Raw genomic sequence first — 19527 nt, forward strand, 5'->3', positions numbered from 1 at the left:
GAACGATAAATTTGTTGCCCTGAAGAAAACAATACTACAGCTTTATTTTAAAACTTTTATTGAAAAATCAATTCAGGTAACTTGATTATGTGGTCGAGCTGACATCTATTCTAGGTAGCCGCCTTCAGCCTCAATCACCGCTTAGATACGAGGCTGAAACTGGGAGCATGACTTTTCCACAAGTACTAGCGGAGGTTGGCGAATACTCGGTAGATGGCAGTGATCAAGCTGGCATTGATGTTGTGGGAGGTCATGTTGGTAATGTTCTTGACATATGACCAGTGGGTTTAGGTTGGGAGAAGAGGGGGGTCAGTGAAAAAAGGGCACAGTCGTAGCACTCCTTCTGAAGCCAAGCCTGGGTCTCTTTAGACTTGTGGGCCGGTGCTGAGTCCTGCTGACACATCCAGAGTTTGCCAGCGGCCATCTAATTGCACCAGATCACCACACATCCAGGTACTCTTTGGTATTGACTTTCAAGCCAACTTCAAAGATGTGAAATGGCATGATATGGCCTTTATTTAAAACCACCCCAAAGGCCATAACCGGGGCCGGGAACTTTGTTGAGCTGTGCTCTTAAGTATTGAACCGTCCAGATTTGTATTTTGATGGTGCTAGTAATAGTCCTGTTGTCATAACTCGGTAGAAAGCATGGGTTATATAACGGCACATCTCCGATCTCGTTCGTTCAACATGGTGTCACTTTCAAACATGATAAAAGGCTCCTATCACTCTTGGGATTTGTACACAACTGTCCAACTAGTAGACGGTCTACAACAAAAAAAGAACACCAATTTTTATTAAACAGAAATGAAATCATGTCATTTTTTCTATGGCGACAATTTTATCGTTCCACCCCCATATAAAATCAGATTCCAGCAAAGATTGAGGTGCCACTCAGGAGCACTCTTGCTTGCCTTGAAAGAGTACAAAATTAACTTTGCAATCTAATGGGGTATGATCTCTTCTTTGCTGCCTCTTTCTCACAGCATAGACGTTGCTACTCTATCAATAGTTCTATAGTAGATGCCCGACTGAGCTTCAGCATCTAGTCCACCTTGTAAGACATTCTCTCACCAAGAACTCGTCTTCTTACCACAACTGCAGCGACCTTTCCTTTTATTTCGTCTATGTACCATGAACAAAGTTTCTTTCCAAAAATTTCTCACCTGTCAAACATTTTCCATTCAATTACATTGATAAAATTCTTTCAGTACACTGTGCAAGATTTTTCTTTTTTTTTTTTTTTTTTTACAAAGGTGTCACAATTTATCAAGGCCCAAAGGCCATTAAAGATAAGGGTAATGAGTGTATGGTGTAGTAATTGTTAGTGGAAATTGCGTATAATTTGGGGATGTTTCAACAATAACTTGTTTACATTGAACTTGAAGATAAATATGTTGTACTCAGCTGGAAAGCAAGCCAGCAGAACGGAATTCCACAGGCAGGTAATTCTAGGAATGAAGCTTTGTTCATAGAATTTGTGTTTAGATTTGTTGATTTTTATTGTAGCTAGACAAATGTTTTTTGTGAAAATTTGGCAAGGGGGGGGGAGGTCTGTAGATTAAAACTTAGACAAGTCATTGCCATGAAATGACGATAACGCAGAGACAGGCTCACGATATCTTTTCTGTGGGAAAGAAGTTGCAGGGAAAAGAAAAGGGCATCACCTGCCAGGTTTTAAAGCTGGTTTTGAACTCTGTCAAAGCAGGATAGGGTGCTCCAAGCAGCTCCTGCCCAGATGTGGCAACAATTCTCCATTTTAGAGCGCATCTGGTTCCGTTTCCAATAAAAGCAGTGATTTTCTTACAAATAGAAATTTCAACATCTCATCTATAACCATTGGCTACATATTTATTCACATATTTTATTTATATTAAGTCTATCTTTAAAGAATTTAATTACTTCTTGTTCATATTTACCTATTTTATGGTATAAGAACAAGGAATTAATAAAACATGTTAAAAACACTTTAAGAAGAGTTAAAAACACATTTAATTTTCAAAAAGGAAACACAAATTAAGTAGATTATCCTTAATCAGCAGAGTTTTGAAAAAAATACTTTCCTTCTCATCAGAGGGTAGGAATTAGCAAAATGCAGAAATGCGGAATCGGATTTTGCTTGCAAAGTATTTAATGAAACTACAAGTAAACCATAAAGCTTACTTGGTAAATGTTAAAAAAATAGTGAAGCAGAGGAAATGGGGAAAAAAAGAAAAATGATTTCACGTGAATGGATGATCGAATGAAGAGTAGAATATCCAATAACGGTAAAATCCAAGAAAAATTGGTTAAAGTTCCATATCCAGAAGTAGAAATCCAAAGGACTCACGTTACTGGAAGATATTTCGATGTCCTCCAAAAGGCAGAATTCCGTGAAATAATTCACAAATGGGTACAAGGAAGAAAGAGTGAGTTTAAAATAAATATTTTATGATATATATATACTTATATATAAAAGATATTTTGTGTGTGTGTGTGTGTGTGTGTGTGTGTGTGTGTGTGTGGGTGTGTGTGTGTGTGTGTGTGTGTGTGTGTGTGTGTGTGTGTGTGTGAGAGAGTTCATTCTCTACAAACTCCAAGATATCTAGACCGATTTTCATGAAATTTCACACAAATGTACTTTACGTACCTGGGAGTGATCTTATGTAGGTTTTGTATTGGAATACCTCCAATAAGTATTGAAAATAGATAATTGAAAAAAAAAACATTAAAGAAGGATTAGTCCAATTTTGATCAAAGTTAACATTTTTATACAGCCTAACATCATAAGTGCATTTGAAAAGTTTTATCATCACACAAGCAAAAGGACCTGGCATATAAAATCAATGGTAGGTTCTTTGATAAACATGGCTGGGTTCGAACTGAATGCTTCTGTTTAGAGCACAATCGAACCATGATACTTGACTTTTGCATTTTAAACTTTAATTCAAGCCATTATATAAAACTAATTTCAGAACATTAATAATAGGTTCTCTTCAGTGCAACAAAGACTATTGTGAAAGTTATTACGGGGAGGTATGTGAGCTTCTTCCTGGTTCACCTTTAATTCAAGCCATGATATAAAATAATTTTATAGGTTCATTACAGTGCTATATAGACTACAATGTATTGTGGACTAAATCACTACAGGAAGGTATGTGAAGTTTCATCCAAGTGCACTGCGGTGGGTACCTGACTAGAGCAGGCAATCAATTGATTTGATTGAAAAATGGGCGATTTCACCGATTTCGATGACAATAAAAGTATTGGAAGCATGGAACACTCATTGATCTTTATTCAATCCCAGGCAAAGTTAGGTCTCCTTGCTAGTATACAATAAAAGTGTGATCACATAATTATTGCCTGTTGCATTATGGTGGCATTTCACCAAAACGTGTGCTAGTTTTGCTCAATTTTCTCTCTGTTTCTTTCATGGCAGTGCTCATAAATCATCATTTCCTTCTTACTTCTTCTGTAGATAAAGCAATAATTTCTAACATTTCAAATTCATACAGCACTAAATAATGGTCATTTTTTTAAACAAAGTGAGATTCAAAAACGTTTCGTTGTGCCAAACCAGTTTACAACCCGATACTCCTAACAAAACCCTGACATTTAATACTTTAATACTTTTATGCAATAGAAATCAATGCAGATTATTTCTTTCTATGCATATCGCCACTGGAACTGACCAATCAGATCTCATCAAAGCGACGTATTAGCAGCATCTGACAAAACAGTATAAAAAGAATGCGTTTCTTCACTCTTTCCTCATCTTTAATCAGGATCACCATCATCACCATTAGACGGTAACAATCCATCATCTTTCCTGCCAACTCACTGTATCATTTCTAAAAGTCAAATATTTATTTCTTTGAAATAATCTTTATATTTTTCTGTACAAACTAACTTGGTTTTATTTTTATTTTTTTTGTGAACTCTATCCTCATTGCCATAGTTCAATGCCTTTATCCATTGCGCCAACAGTGATCAAGGTTGGATCTTTTTGTCTTATAAATCCAAGTTTTTGTTCTTATCTGGTCTTCCATCTTCGGATCCATACCAAATGGTATTATATATTATTTTTTAATTATTTTTTTATTATTTAATCCTACGCAAAGCAGGCACATTATTAGTTGGCCAAATCAGAGCCCATGGCGCAGTGGATAGAAGCATTGAATCTCTATGGTTCCAGGTGAGCAGCATGGTCTGAAGATAGCAGTTTCAATCCTACTCAAAGCAAGTCAGAGGATTAGTTGACCAAAACATGGTGAGACAACAACAACTATGGAAGGCAGTAATTACTTTAAGAGACTCAGCGTTCCTATCTCATCACAGTTAATCACCTGAAGAAGGTCAGAGGAATAGTTGGCCGAAACATGATGAAACAACAACTATGATGATGAGGATAACAGTCCGTAAATAATTAAATGAATATACAAATTACTCATCTCAAAACATTCCAATAAAAAATAATATATAATAGATTGGGTTTTCTTCTTGTCATCGCCATATTTACATGTGTGCCTCCTTTCATGCGTGTAAGACTGATCAACCAGTGATCAACTTTGGTGACAGCTCCATACACTACGACGACGTTTGTATTATTTGGATTATTCGAACTAGGGTTCTCATCATGATTGTTCTTTGTACAACATTTTTGTCTGCAACAACTCATGATGTAGTGGATAAAGTATTTTGTTGCACATCCATACGCTTTGTCATGCAAGGATAATTCTAAAGTAAAGACTCCTATTTTTTATTGACAAAAGTTGAAGGGCTATGAAGATGAGAATGGTATCATTAAAACGAGTGACCTTTTATGCTCCAGAATTTATTCTCAATGCACTTTTGCCATGAATTCAATGATGCGTCTCTGCTTTTAATACACATCCATGACAGGGGTTGCTTCCTTATAGTCCCACACCGTCAATATCTGCAACAGAGAAATGAAACTTTCAAGTCATGAATGCATAAGTCAAGTCATTATAACAATGCAATTTGTAATTCCCTTTGATCCATTCAGGCGGAATAAAAAATAGAAGGCATAACTTTTGGAATGTCACTTGTATTATTTAAGTTAAGTAAACATGCAAATTCGTGGGTAAGTTTTGCTTTACGACCAGAAAATTGTTCTTTTTAAATTAATTATTGGTTTATTTTAACATGTAATTAAGTTCTATTAATACTAGTGATGGGACGCCGTACTAAATTCCCAATTCCAATACAATTACTGCTTCCGGTCCCGATTCTTTATAAATCTCTAAATATTTAACTATCACGTTGTTATATTTTCTTGATTACCATAAAACATATGTTCAATGTACAGATGTTTTCTCAAATTAAAAAAATACACTTGTCAGGGGATCTATAGATTTTAGCTTTGCTGGTAGTTTAACATCAACAAATATTTGTTAATTTCAGTGAAAAATTTTGTTTAAAACAAAATTAAATAAAAAAAATATAATTAAAGGTATCGCTTTTGGCATCGAAAAATAAGCACAAATTGTTCATATTCCAATATCGATTCCACTACGCCAACAAGTTCCGATTTTTTCAATTATCAATTCCGATTAATCGTCCCAACACTAATTAATTCTTTAATAAACATACAATCATTATGTGATGATGCAACTTCCTGTACACATAGTTCTAACCTCTCACCGAACTTTTAATGAAACATTCTTTATTCATAGTTCATCTAACCTCGCATGGAATGTTCTTGTTTTAGCCTTATTTATTCCATATATTTTATACAGTATAATCACGTTGACACACCGGTTCCCGTCAGATCACCAAAGTTAAGCAACGTTGAGCCTGGTCATTACTAAAATGGGTAACCAATTTGGGAAGTCCAGGTGCTGTATGTAGGAGGACATCGGCACCTCTCTGCAAAAAGTTGCAAAAACCTAACATCGTCATCTCCCCTAACGGGGATATACATGCGACTGGGGACCGCTTGTGAATTTCATACTCCCATGAAACTTCCTCCTTCGGAGGAAGCCGGTTAAACCCTGAATAGGGTTGGTGCTGACTGCACACACACACACACTTATTTATTCCATTGTAGGCGCTTGACTGAGCGTCAATCTCTAGTTCACACTGTATGATATTCAGAGCAAGAACTCTCTATTTATCAACACTACAGTGAACTTTCTAGTGCTTCTTATTAAACTATCTTTAAAACTAATTGCTCAAGTAGTGTTGCATGCTAAAAATCTTGTTTTCTGGTGTGTTTTTGTTTCTTGTTTTTTAATAGCGTCAGTTTTTGCCTTTGATCCATATTAATATTTCCTATTCAGATGTTAAAAATAAATCAGTCAAGTATACATTTTTAACTTTGTAGATTTCCAGCCGCCATGACACACACAGTGTTTGCTTGTTTGTTTGTTTGTTTGTTTGTTTGTTATGATGCATATTCATTCATTTATTTATTTATCTCGTAATTTATTTTCTCCAGAAATAGAATATCAACATTGATATCCATGACCTAAATATATTCAAAAGTTCTCAGCAGTGTGTGTGTACTTGTGTATGTGTGCATGTGTGCGTGTGTGCGTGTGCGTGTGTGTGTGTGTGTGTGTGTGTGTGTGTGTGTGTGCGCGCGTGTGTGTGTTGAATTAATTAATGAACAATATAAAATGAATGACATTAAAACTATATAAATATTATTTAGTAGGAAAAAAGAAAATGGAAGGGAAAAGGGGGAAAAAAGAAAGAAGAAAAATAAAAAATCATAAAAGATATATTTGACGTTTTGATTAAAGGGAAATTACTCTGTTAAATTTAAAATTAATAAGTTGAATTGTCAATGTTTTTGCTTGAGGTAAACGGATTACATAGAGAATTCGTATATTGCAACTAAATAAAATTATAGTTTTAGAATTAAGGAATATAAAGAATTAAGGAATATAAAGAATTATAATTTATGTAATAAATTCAATTATAACAGTAATAAGAACTTAATTATGTATAGATTTAAATTCATATTAATAAATAATTTAATACAACCGTGAATTAAAAATAGTTTGCTTTTTTGTATTTTTTTTTTAACTTTTCGTATAAATTGATTGGATGTGTAAACATGTGTAATAGATTATAATCATTTAGGTAAATATGGATATATTAATTATGATTAATAAGTTTATTAATTACTAAATAGAACATTTCGAGTAGAATATATCTATATGAATGGAATTTGTTAATACGAATATCTAGGTTTTAGTGACTTCGTTTCTAAGTTCAAAATGGCATAATGTAAGCAAACGGATCAAATAAAGAATAGATAACCTGTAGCAGAAGACGACGACTGGCGACGACCGGCGTACATTTCAAGTGACACCGGTGATTCGACCTTGACATTGGCACAAGCACACACAAAAAAAAAACACTGTACATAAAAATCAATCTTAGTCGCAAACATCCGTGAAACATTCACAAAAATCCAAACAAGTCAGTTATTTTATATTTGTTTCTGCCATGAATAAGTTTGGCTTAAATTTATTTATTTATTTATTTATTTTATTATAATTATTATAATTATTATTATTATTATTATTATTATTATTATTATTATAAGTTTTATTAAAAAGTTCTGTAAATATATTAAAAACACACTCAGAAAGGCACCCATTTATTTTAATATCTTTTATTTAAATACGTCCGTTTTGTTACTTACTTTAAAAAATGTTTTGTAAATATATATTTTTTCTTTTAAATCTTCAAAAGTTTTGTAAATATATTTTTTAAAATTCTTGCTTGCAAATAATCGACCATGTTTGCTATTTGACGTGTTTACAAACAACCAACGCCATGTGCTTGTGCCAATGTCAAGGTCGAATCACCGGTGTCACTTGAAATGTGCGCTGGGCGTCGCCAGTCATCGTCTTCTGCTACAGGGTATCTATTCTTTACTTGATCCAAGCAAACTATAAAGTATTTGTAGCTTCTTTTCCAATTTTCCGATCTTTTAATCATGTCCAAACGCATTTTATTTCCTTTTGACGGATTGATTGTTGCTATTTCTTCTGATAAGTTAAGGGCAAAATAGATTCACTAATTGATATAATAATTAAGTGAATGATTTTGTGCTACGAAACAGATACTGTCAAGAATTGTGAATGTCAACTGAATTAAAGGAATAAATTGTAAGATGGTCAACATCATGAAATTTGGAATATAGACTTTCGTCATTCATTCATTATATGCTCTGTAATTACATTGTTTCTTAAATAAGGATTGGTATATATAAAAAGGAAATATAAGTGAATAAAGAATATTTCCATAGAAATATATATATATATATATATATATATATATATATATATATATATTCAAGCAAATATTATTAAATTCAACAGAGATATTTTGCTTTATGATTCTTTTTTTTATTTTTTTTATAATTCGTATAATCCTTTTTATATCAAAATCGAAAATATTAATGAAGTTTCCATACTTGTTACTGTCACGAGTGCATTCGATTCGTCCACAGATCATCTTCAGATGTTGAGGAAGTAAAAGTGAGAAGGAGCGAAAATGGGAATTAAAAAGTGCAAAGTAAAATATACATTAAACCGCGTTAGGTGATTGTAAGTTAAAATATATAAAGTCAATGAGAAGTCGATTAAAATACAAGTCGATTAAAATCAGCAAGGTAAAGACATTTATTGAAAAGTCTGCGTAAGAAAATATAATTTTAATAAAACAATTTTGTAATTTTTTTGTTATTTATTTCCTAGTTCATAGTTTCAAATTTTTAATTTTTTAAGATTATTTTCATGTTTGCTTGAATGAAAAAATTCTGCCTAAATATACCAATTTCAAATTACATATATATATATATATATATATATATATATATATATATATATATATATATATATATATATAATTTAAAGGAGATTAGAACAATAGTCTAAAGAGCTGAGTGTATTTCAATGTAACAGTGAAATTACTAGTTTAATTAAAATACAGGAAAGAGAAAGTGCTCGTTGTAATTTAGATATATAATAAGCTCGATAGGTAAATATCCTAGAGCTAATTTAATATTAAGTAATGTGATTGATAATTTAAAATTTAAAAATCAAATTATAATTAAATTAAAAATCCGTTTCATAAGAAGGAACAACAACAAAATCAATTATCTGTACGATCGTTTCGGAAAACAATGCTTTTTATTGTGGTAGACATCAAGTTACGTACAATAATTATTACATATAGTTTTTTAATAAGCAAGGTCTCCTCGTCAGCAAATTTTGAAGGGTTTTTATTAAATTTAAAAGACACCATAAATAAACCTAGCATTAAAAGTAAGGCAGATGTATCTGAAAAAAATTGAAATAAAAGGTCTGGATTTAAAATTTATAAGAAAATTAATATGGGTTAGAGATAGAAAAGAAATAGAGTAAATATATAGATTTGAATTTAAATTATAAGTTTGCTTTAAGTACAACATTACAAATATATACATGCATATATATGAAAAAATAGACACATATATACATATACATAGATATGCAGGTATATACATAAAAATATATAGAAATTTACCTTTTAATTTTTCGCCTTTTGAAATCAGGAACTATGGTTAAAATATTCATTTAGATGTTTGCTATAGCTTTTTACCTTATTGAATGATGAATTTTAAAAAGATAATTGATTTTGTTGTTGTTCCTTCTTATGAAACGGATTTTTAATTTAATTATAATTTGATTTTTAAATTTTAAATTATCAATCACATTACTTAATATATATATATATATATATATATATATATATATATATATATATATATATATATATGTTTGTGTGTGTGTGTGATTAGTTTTTTGGAAAAAGAAATCCAGCAGAGTGCTCAATTAAAAGGAAAATCCGAAATGTAAGAGCGTATTTATATTTTGTGTACAGAAAGTTGTTAGATGAGACAAGTCATTGGTACCGTCGGTCTCAAGCCCGATAATTAGGGCCGTTTAAGATATCCTTATCAAGCTCTCTTCAAGTGATGAATATTGGCTGAAGAGAGCTTGATAAGGATATCTTAAACGGTCCTAATTATCGGGCTTGAAACCGACGGTACCAATGACAACTTTCTGTACACAATATATATCTATATATATATATATATATATATATATATATATATATATATATATATATATATATATATATATATATATTTCTTTTTATATGTAAATATATCTATGTGTACACTTGACAATGGGACTATGGTTCAAATAAATAATTGTTATAATTCTTTTTCTATCCTTTGCAAATGATTCAAATTTTAGTATGCTATTATGGATGATAACGACTACCAGTTGTCAAAATTTCAGCTTTTCACAGTTGTTATTTCTAACAAATATTAGGTTTTAAAATTTTGTCCCTTAGTTTTGGACGTTACTGTATATATATCGGAAAAGTTCACGCCTTGACAAAGGGACATAATTTTGACACAACAGCATAAGAATTATTTCCCATGTAAGCAAATTATTTTTTTGTTTCTTTCTTTCTTTTATTTTCTTGAATATTTGAAATATAATAATTTTAAAATACATAATTTGATATTTTATCCATTTAAAGATTAAATGGTAATAAAGTTAACTTGTTTTAAACTAAATTAAAATACCACAATATTGTGCTGATGAAATTATAAGGGGAGATAACTGTAGAACAATATTATGAATTATTTTGTTTAATTTATACAAGTTATTCCCCTTTTTTATAATTAAATCCTTTTATAATAATGTTTGATTTAATCGCATATTGGAAATATTTGTTTCGAAGAAACAAACTTTTATGAGGTTATTTCCATTACGCAATACATAATAATAATCCCTTTGAAAAAAATTCTCTCTCTCTCTCTCTCTCTCTCTCTCTCTCTCTCTCTCTCTCTCTCTCTCTCTCTCTCTCTCTCTCAATTTTAATTTTAGTAATTTACTAGTTTAAGGTTGTTAATTATTCCCAATGCAATGTATTTACGCATTATTCCCATGTTTTGGTTATGAAATGAACTAATGTGATTAATTTCACCCTGAGAAAATACTTTAGTTCTCGCATGCTAAAATGTGATAACAATTCTGTAGCTAAGCACTGAAACAGAAATGTGGCATCTGAATCGCAAAGCAATTCAGACGAATGCTAAAAAGTAAATGGTTTGAATAGCTTATCCTCTTTCTTTCTCCACTTCGTTTGGATTCGCACTCTTTATCACTCCTAAAATTACATTTTCACAGAAATGTGTTAACTCAAAATATTTTCAAGAATAGCCCAATGTTTTTCCATTTGATGTGGTTTGCCTCATCTTATTACCTCGATGCTGTCATTTCACTGATTTGTTTTTGTTTTTGTTTTTAATTTTCTTCCTTTGAAGATTGTAATGCTGAGTATGGGGCAGCCAAACCAGCTGCCAACATTGTCCTGCTTTTTATTGAAATTAACCGATAAATCTTTTTAGTATCCTCATTGTTCCCTTAAGTGCAATTGTCTGGATCTCTTTTGCACTTGGTTCACCAGGAATATTAGTTAAGTAGGACTTCAGGTTCTTCTTCATAAGCCCTGTTGCACCTATATAAACTGATATCTCCCTAAGATTCCAGTTTCTTTTCATATCATACATGAGACCTTGATATTTGGTCTGCTTCTCCCTTTCAGCTCGATGTAGACCTCCATCATTAGGGACACTCACTTCAACCAAGGTTGCCACTCTCTCTCTGACTTATTCCATATAATTATGTCAGGTTCCACAGCAGCATTTTCAAGGTAGGTGGCTGTAGGGATTACATGGTTGTAATGTATGGTATATAAGTCATTTCCAACTGTTCTTTCAGGTTGATGTTCACAGGATTTGCTGCTACATTGGATGTTTAATTCTTTACAGATGGTTCAGTGGAGATACTTACATACTCCATCATGTCTCGCTGTGTAGTAGCCGTCCCCCAAAAGAACCTTGCAACTTGATACCAGATGACTCACACTTTCCAATTCCGTGTGGCAGAATCTGGTCATAATGGATGTTCATGTGAAGTGTAAATGTTCAAGTGTTGCTGTTACCTTCCATAAGTTTTGTCTGGTTTTTGGAATAGTAAATCCAGATAGGCAGTTAAGTCAGTTATTTCTTCTTGTTATTTATGTAAGAAATATAATCCCATGTTTTTAATTATCCTGGAGTTACTGATTTACTCAAACAATTTAATAAATTTTATCAGACTTTCCTTCACACGGGAATAGAGTTTACCAACCATTTATGGATCAAAAACCCGAGACAAAATGAAGATGTATATTCTGATATTTAACTGTTTTAATGTCAGAGCAATTCACATGGAGTTGATTGAAGACATGTCCACCCATGTCGTGATTCTTGCTTCTGTGAGATGGTTTAATTTATATGGCATTCCTACCCATATTTATTCTGACAACGCTCGTTTTTTTTATAGCTGGTTGTAATATGATTAAAGAAGTTTTTTTTCTGATGAATTTGAGGAAAATTCAGTCCATACAGCATCAAACATCTTACCATACCAATGTATTCAGCTTGGTTTGGAGGCATATAGGAGCGTCTTCTTGAAAGAGTGAGATGTTGCTGGTATAGGTTGTTGGGAGGAGAGAAACTACCCTATTTTGAGTTACGTACGATATTATCAGATATTCAGAATTCTGTTAATTCATGTCTCCTCACTTATAGATGTACGTGGGATTTTTTTTTTTTTTTTTACAAAGGAATCACCACTTATCAAGGCCCGGAGGCCACTCAAGGATAAGGGTTAAAGAGTGTACAGTGGTCAAAAGGACAATATCATAGTAATCATTAGAAGTGTAAATTAGGTAAATTGGATTGCTTAAAGGGAACGGCTCATCAAGAACTTGTTCACATTGGATTTGAAGACAGCCATATTGTATCAGCTGGAAAACAGATAAGCGGGAGTGAAAAAAATCCGAGAATTAAAAAAAAAAATCCGAGAATTAAAAAAAGAGAAAGTCAGTGTTTAATTTTGAAAAAGTGAAGACACTTAATTTATCGTATTTATTTTTCTTGGAAAAATCCAAGAATTAGAAAAAGAATCAGTAATGAAAAATTATTATTTTAAGTTATATTTGGAGAAAACCCAAATATTAACTATTTTATTCAAAGAGAAAGACAGTGACAATGTAATTATTTAACAAAGGTTATATTTTGAGGAAACAAAATCCAAATATTTATCGATTTTAGTCAGAATGGCTAAATATTTAAAAGTGTCATTGAATTAAAATTCATTTATCCAAACAATAAATGAATAAAAAAGAATAAGTAAAATATATTTTTGTATATTTAACGTTTACAGCCCAGAAATTATTTTTTTTACTAAATAAAAGGAGAAATTATATTTTAAATATCTATATATTAATATGATAGCGAGTGTGTTATTTTGTGTATCATGCTTACATCTTTTTCTTCCCAATGATTGTCATTTAATTGTTATGACCTTCCATTTCTTGTAATAAATAATTTTACCAAGAATTCTTCATAAGTTTTGGTTTCGGTTTCGATTATAGCTGATGGCACTTAAGTAATCTATTTTTTTATAAATAATTTTACCAAGAATTCTTCATAGGTTTTCGTTTCAGTTTCGATTATAGCTGAAGGAACTCATTATATATATATATACTAGCAAAAGTACCCGTCGTTGACTGGGTTCAAAAACAGCCTACAGAAAATGGACTCTGATTTATGAAAGTATGATAGATTATGAAAAGGAAGGGTTGTAAAGAGATAGCTTCGAATTTGGTGGTATCAAAACCAAAGCAAAATATGATGAAAGTAAAAATAAAATAGATAAACCCCATAATTTATCATACCATACCTGTTCACTATGAAACACTTATCACAATATTCTGTGGATCTATATTAAAAAAACCTTGTTAAACTTTGTGACATATTTCCATTCTTTGGAGGTCAGGCACAAACGAACACCTCATAATTTTATTATACCATATTTCTTCAAACTGAAACATAATTATCAAAGTATACTTACGCAGATAGATATGAAAAGTCTTTATTAAAGTTTGTGCCTATTTCCATTCTATTGAGGCCAGGTGCGAATGCAGACCCCACAATTTTATTATACCATCCCTATTTAAGTTAAAACATACTTATCAAAGTATTATTATGTACATCTATATCAAAAACACTTGTAAACGTTTTTTTTTTTTTAAATTTTTAAATTTTTTATTTCCATACTTTGTGGACCAGGTGTATACGCAGATCCCACAATTTTAATGAATCATCATTATGCCAGATCAAACATACCCATTCCTGTGTCTCGATACATCTTCTATCATTATATGTGATCAGTTTTTTTAAAATAGTCAACCATATAGGAGCCTATTCGTGACCAGACACACACACATACACACACACACACACACACACACACACACACACACACACAGCTTTATATTATAGATATACTTCAGAATAAAATTATCCAACAATCAGCTGGTATGGAAACCTGTGATTAGAAGGTTTACAAGATATTACTGGCAGTAATATTCTATTAGTATTATCCCACCTAAATAAGAATTGCTTAATATACAAGATAGAGCAAATAAATCAAATTTTAGTCATTCAATGAATTTAAAAATTTATGACGTGAAATGTTTGAATTTCAGATCAAAAGATTTTTATTATTCTATGTAAGACAAAGAATACATTTGAAATATATAAATTTTTAAATTTACTGAATGACTAAAATTTTATATATATATATATATATATATATACATATATATATATATATATATATATATATATATATATATATATATATATTTATAAGGTTGGTTTCAGTTTCGATTTAAGCTGATGCACCCAACTCATATCGATATATATTTTTATTTTTGAAATCACAACTTTATAATATATAAAAATCGATAGAAAATTGACTCTATAATAATATGTATGAAATTTGCATAAATTAAAATATCATATTTAAAATTTAAGCATATTTTACGAATGGGCTATATTGGGCATTCCTGCTGGCTTTTTTTTTTTTTTTTACATAGGCATCACCACATTATCAAGGCCAAGAGGCTACTCAAGGATAAGGGTTAGATAAATACTTCTTTTTTTTCTTTTTTTTTTTTATTACATTTTCACCCCAAACAAGGTACATTGCCACTTTGGTGTAGGGGGTTGCTATCAGGGGTAACATCTACTGGGGTACTATGGAATTCCAAACTCTAGCGGTTCTGGGGAAGAAACTACTGGAATAGAAAGATCTTTTACATCTAGGGATCTCTACTGTGTGGGGGTGAGATTTAGCTCCCTGTTGGGTTTGTCGAAGATGTTTACGTCGTGGGATTACAAGTGCTTGCAATTCGTCAGCACATTCTCCATTAGAATACTTGTAGAACAGGCAGAGGGATGCAACATTTCGTCAATGGGACAGAGGTTGAAGCTTAGATGCCAGTTCAGGGCCTATCAGATTGGCGACTCTCTTTTTAACCTTGTCTAGGAGCGAGAGACTAGTAGCAGATGCACCAGCCCAAATATGACAGCAATACTCCATACATGGGCGAATGGTGGCCTTATAGAGGTACAGGATATTTTCGGGTGTTAGTAATTTTCTAGCACGGTAGAGAGAGCCTACCTTCTTTGCAGCGGCCCTGGCAATGCTTTCAATGTAATTGTTCCAGCTCATGTTTCCTGTGAACGTTAGGCCAAGGAGTTTGAAAGATGTACTCTCAGATAAAGTGTTGTTGGCGATTGCTATTGGTGGTAGAGAAGGTTTCTTGTATTTATTGAAGGAAACTAGTTTAGTCTTGGCAGCATTGAACGTGACCATCCATTTTTGTCCCCATTCCACTACAGATCGGAGATTATCCTCTAGTGTTTCTGCCATTTCTTTAGATATGTGTTCATTTGTTTTCCTGTCATGCCTGTTATAGAGTGTGGTCTCATCAGCATATATACCCATCTCAGAGGCAATTTTGTCAGAGAGGTCATTTATGAATATTAGGAACAACAGAGGTCTAAGGATAGACCCTTGGAGCACTCCCGCATTTATATCATATTGTTTAGATGTACGACCGTTGAGGACAACCTGGATTTTTCTCTTATCTAAGAAGGATTTAATTATGTTAAGTATTCTACCAGTGATACCGTATGATCTAATTTTCCTGAGGAGGCCCTCATGCCATACCCTGTCAAAAGCCTTAGATATATCTAGAGCTACCGCTCTGCTCTCCCCGGCTTTGTCCAGTGAGTCGTATATACGTTCAGAGATTACAGTTAGGATGTCTGCTGTGGGATGGGCTTGTCTAAATCCATATTGTTGGTCAGTCAGAAGTTTAGCATCTGTAAGGTGATGGACTAGAGCATGGTTAATTAAGGTCTCAAATATTTTGGAAAAGAGTGGGAGGAGGCTAATGGGGCGATAATTTACTGGGTAAGTTCTTTCTCCAGAATTTTTGAATACTGATACCACAGAAGCAGTTTTCCAACAGCCCGGAAAGCAAGATTCATTAAGGCATTTGTTGTATAGTTTGGAGAGAACTGGAGCTACTTCAGCTAAGCACTTTTTTAATAACACAGCTGGGATGAGATCGGGTCCATATGCCTTTGAAGTGTCAAGATTTCTTATGATAGACTGCACCTGAGCAGGGGTGATTTTCAGATCGTCTAGTGTGGCGTCTGTTCGCATAGGAAAGTCAGGCAGGGGGTGGTTGAGAGGGTCCAGTGTGGAGTTTGAGGCAAACCGACTGGCAATCATGTTAGCCTTCTCAGTTGCTGAGCAAACAACCTCGTGATTGTTGGTTAGTGGGGGAATTGTTGATTGCCAGTTATTTACTACACTGTTGTAGATTTTCCAGAAGTCACAAGTTCCTATTTTTGTGCTTCGATGCGTTTTTTAGTGGTTTCAGTAAATTCTCTTTTAGCTGTCGCTATTTCTTTCTTAACGTCATTTCTCGCTTCTATATACTTCTGTCTGTTCGAACTGGACTTATGTCGGTTAAATCTGCGGTATGCATGCTGCCTTTGAGCAATGGCAGTTGCGCAAGTCGAAGTAAACCATTGAGGAGAGTGGGGCTTGCTATAAAATTTCCGCATGGGGACATGTGCTTCTATTGCCGTTTTGAACCATTCAGTGGTCTCATTTGCGCACTGTTCAGCAGGAAGAGAAAAAATATTTTCCCATGGGGCATCTCTGATAAGATCTCTGATGGCTTCCCAGTCAGCCTTTTTATAATATCTCGTTGTTTTGAGCACTGGCTCTAGAGTTTAGGGCGATTTCAACCATTATCACTGCATGATCAGCGTTCCCAAATGGGCTGTTGGCATTCGTCATACAATCATCGGGAGCTGTGGTCAAAAACAGATCTAGAAGTGATGCGTATTGTTCTTGCTGGTCAGGGAAACGGGTTGGGAACGTAACCATTTGTGATAGGGATCGAGATATAGAGAAGCACTGTGTTGTGCTGCCCGCTGCATCTGTGTAATTAGAGAATCCAAGCCAGTTTTTGTGGTGGACATTAAAGTCACCAAATACATGTACTTGTGTGCTAGTGTCGAGGGAGGGTGCTGTGTCTATGCTGTCAGAGACTTTGTTTATTATGGTGCAGTCCTAGGTCGAGGGAGAGCGGTAGAGAAACTAAAAGTAGCTAATGTTGTGTTGCATATTAAGTCTAAAGCACATAAAGGCTTGATCGTCCGATTCTAGGTTTGTTTCTCTAGTTAAGGGAAGGGTATTACGAATTTAAACTCCAAGTCCGTGCATATGTCTTTCAGAATCCTTACAGCAGAGTGGGAGACATCCAGTCATGTTAAAGTAGTTAGAGGGGATGGAGGAGTGTAGGTTAGTCTCATTTAGTGCTAAGATATCCGGGGTATTTGTTAGGAGAAATGCTTCAACATCAGCTAAGTTAGTTCTAAGCCCACGGATATTCGTGAATGCAAGCCTCAAGGGAGGAGGCAAATTGGATTTGTTTGACCCTAAGCCTGGTTTAAGCTTATTTTTAGATTGTACTGTCATCATATTTTTTAAAGAGTTTCAGTTTCGGTAAAGGAGAGCTGAACAGGAGGTTATGCAGACAGAGTATCACACATGCAACACAAGTAGACCATCAGCTGACCTTTCTTCAACTAGGATTGTGGCCTCAGGAAAGCCTACCGGGGATGAGTGCAGGGTCCCTTTCAATGCGTGACGTGGCACTACAAACAACCAGTTTTAACAAAAGAGCTACAATAATATCAGAGCATCTCCATTTGCGGTGAATATCCACAAAATGCCAACATCAGCATATTACACATATGAAAGAGTCCGCTGTGGAATTTCCACAGGTCCCGCTACTTTATATAATATTATTAGGTTAGGATATAAATATTTTCATTTTCAGAGTATAAAGTAATATTTTATTATTTATTATTTGAGAAAAAAGAAAAGAGGAGAAACATATAAAACCCAAGATTTCATTCCATTAAGAAGTGGTTTCTTGAATTTGTCCTCAGTCGTGCAAGATTTCAAAAAAACAAAGGAATGAACTGTTTCATTGAATTTTTTGTCCCCAGTCCTGCACGATTTCCAACAAAAAAGAATTCCTTTCAAAAGATACTTGTCGTCTGCCAATGAGAACTTTTGAAAAAATTTTATAAACACGCACGGTACAATTTTCTCTTGAAAAATAATTGTAAAGTTTTAGCTGTGAATATTATGTTACCTTTTTCTTTTTACAAATGGCATATGGACAAGCATGCATTGTCAATCCTTTTTTTTTCTCTATTTTTAATAAATTTTTAATTATTTGACATAGAAAATATTTTGTAATTTTATTTTGTTTTAAAATTATTACAGAGAAAACAGTGTAGACAGATACGTCATTGTTGCGCATAATTTTTTTTTTTTTTTGCATTTTTCTCAAAAAGTCCTTTTTTAAGATTTTTTTTTTTTAATAAGAAATAGGGCACCAAAAATAATAGGACCAAACAACCATTTTGATTTGCATGTACCGAAAGAAAGAACTTTTAACGAAATCTAATTTTTTAAATAAAAAAAAAAAATGAAACCAGTTTCAGAATCTTCAAGTCTACAGGTCTGTAGAAAATTAAATTTTAATGTTTAGTAAATTATTTGTTGTATTTTTATTGTTGTTGTTGTTGTTGTTGTTGTTAACTCAACTGCAAGATTGCCAAAAGGAATTACAATTTAATTTCACGATTAAAATAAAAGTGTACCAAAAATGCGGGCAAAAAAAGGAGGGGGATGGGATGTTTATCTGCTTTTTACAATAGCAAGGTTAGACAGATTAAGATGAGATTTACTTTCCGAGATGGGGAGGGGACAAAAAAAAAAAAAAAAAAAAAGCCGAGAATGGGCTAGTTCGAAAGTTCGAATTCGGATAAACAACCCCTCCTCCTCCTTCTCAGAAGGGGGGGGTAATGCTTGAGAAGATGGTCCCATAAATCGTTAGTCAGCAAGATAAGTGGCGAAATATTTCAATAGCCTCTATTCTACAATTGAACGCTATTTATTTTCTAGCAACAGGCTTAAAAGTGGATGCGGAAGTAAGCCTGTTTTC

At 33.1% G+C, this 19527-nt stretch overlaps 1 pseudogene; it reads left to right on the top strand.

Annotated features, from left to right (window-relative positions):
• Positions 1 to 5730: 5730 nt before the first annotated feature.
• Positions 5731 to 5849, top strand: LOC145243650 (5S ribosomal RNA; annotated as a pseudogene).
• The last annotated feature ends 13678 nt before the right edge of the window (positions 5850 to 19527 follow it).

The sequence above is a fragment of the Euprymna scolopes genome, chromosome 2 (assembly GCF_053919585.1).
Source record: "Euprymna scolopes isolate OS-2025 chromosome 2, ASM5391958v1, whole genome shotgun sequence".
Taxonomy (NCBI): Eukaryota; Metazoa; Mollusca; class Cephalopoda; order Sepiida; family Sepiolidae; genus Euprymna; species Euprymna scolopes.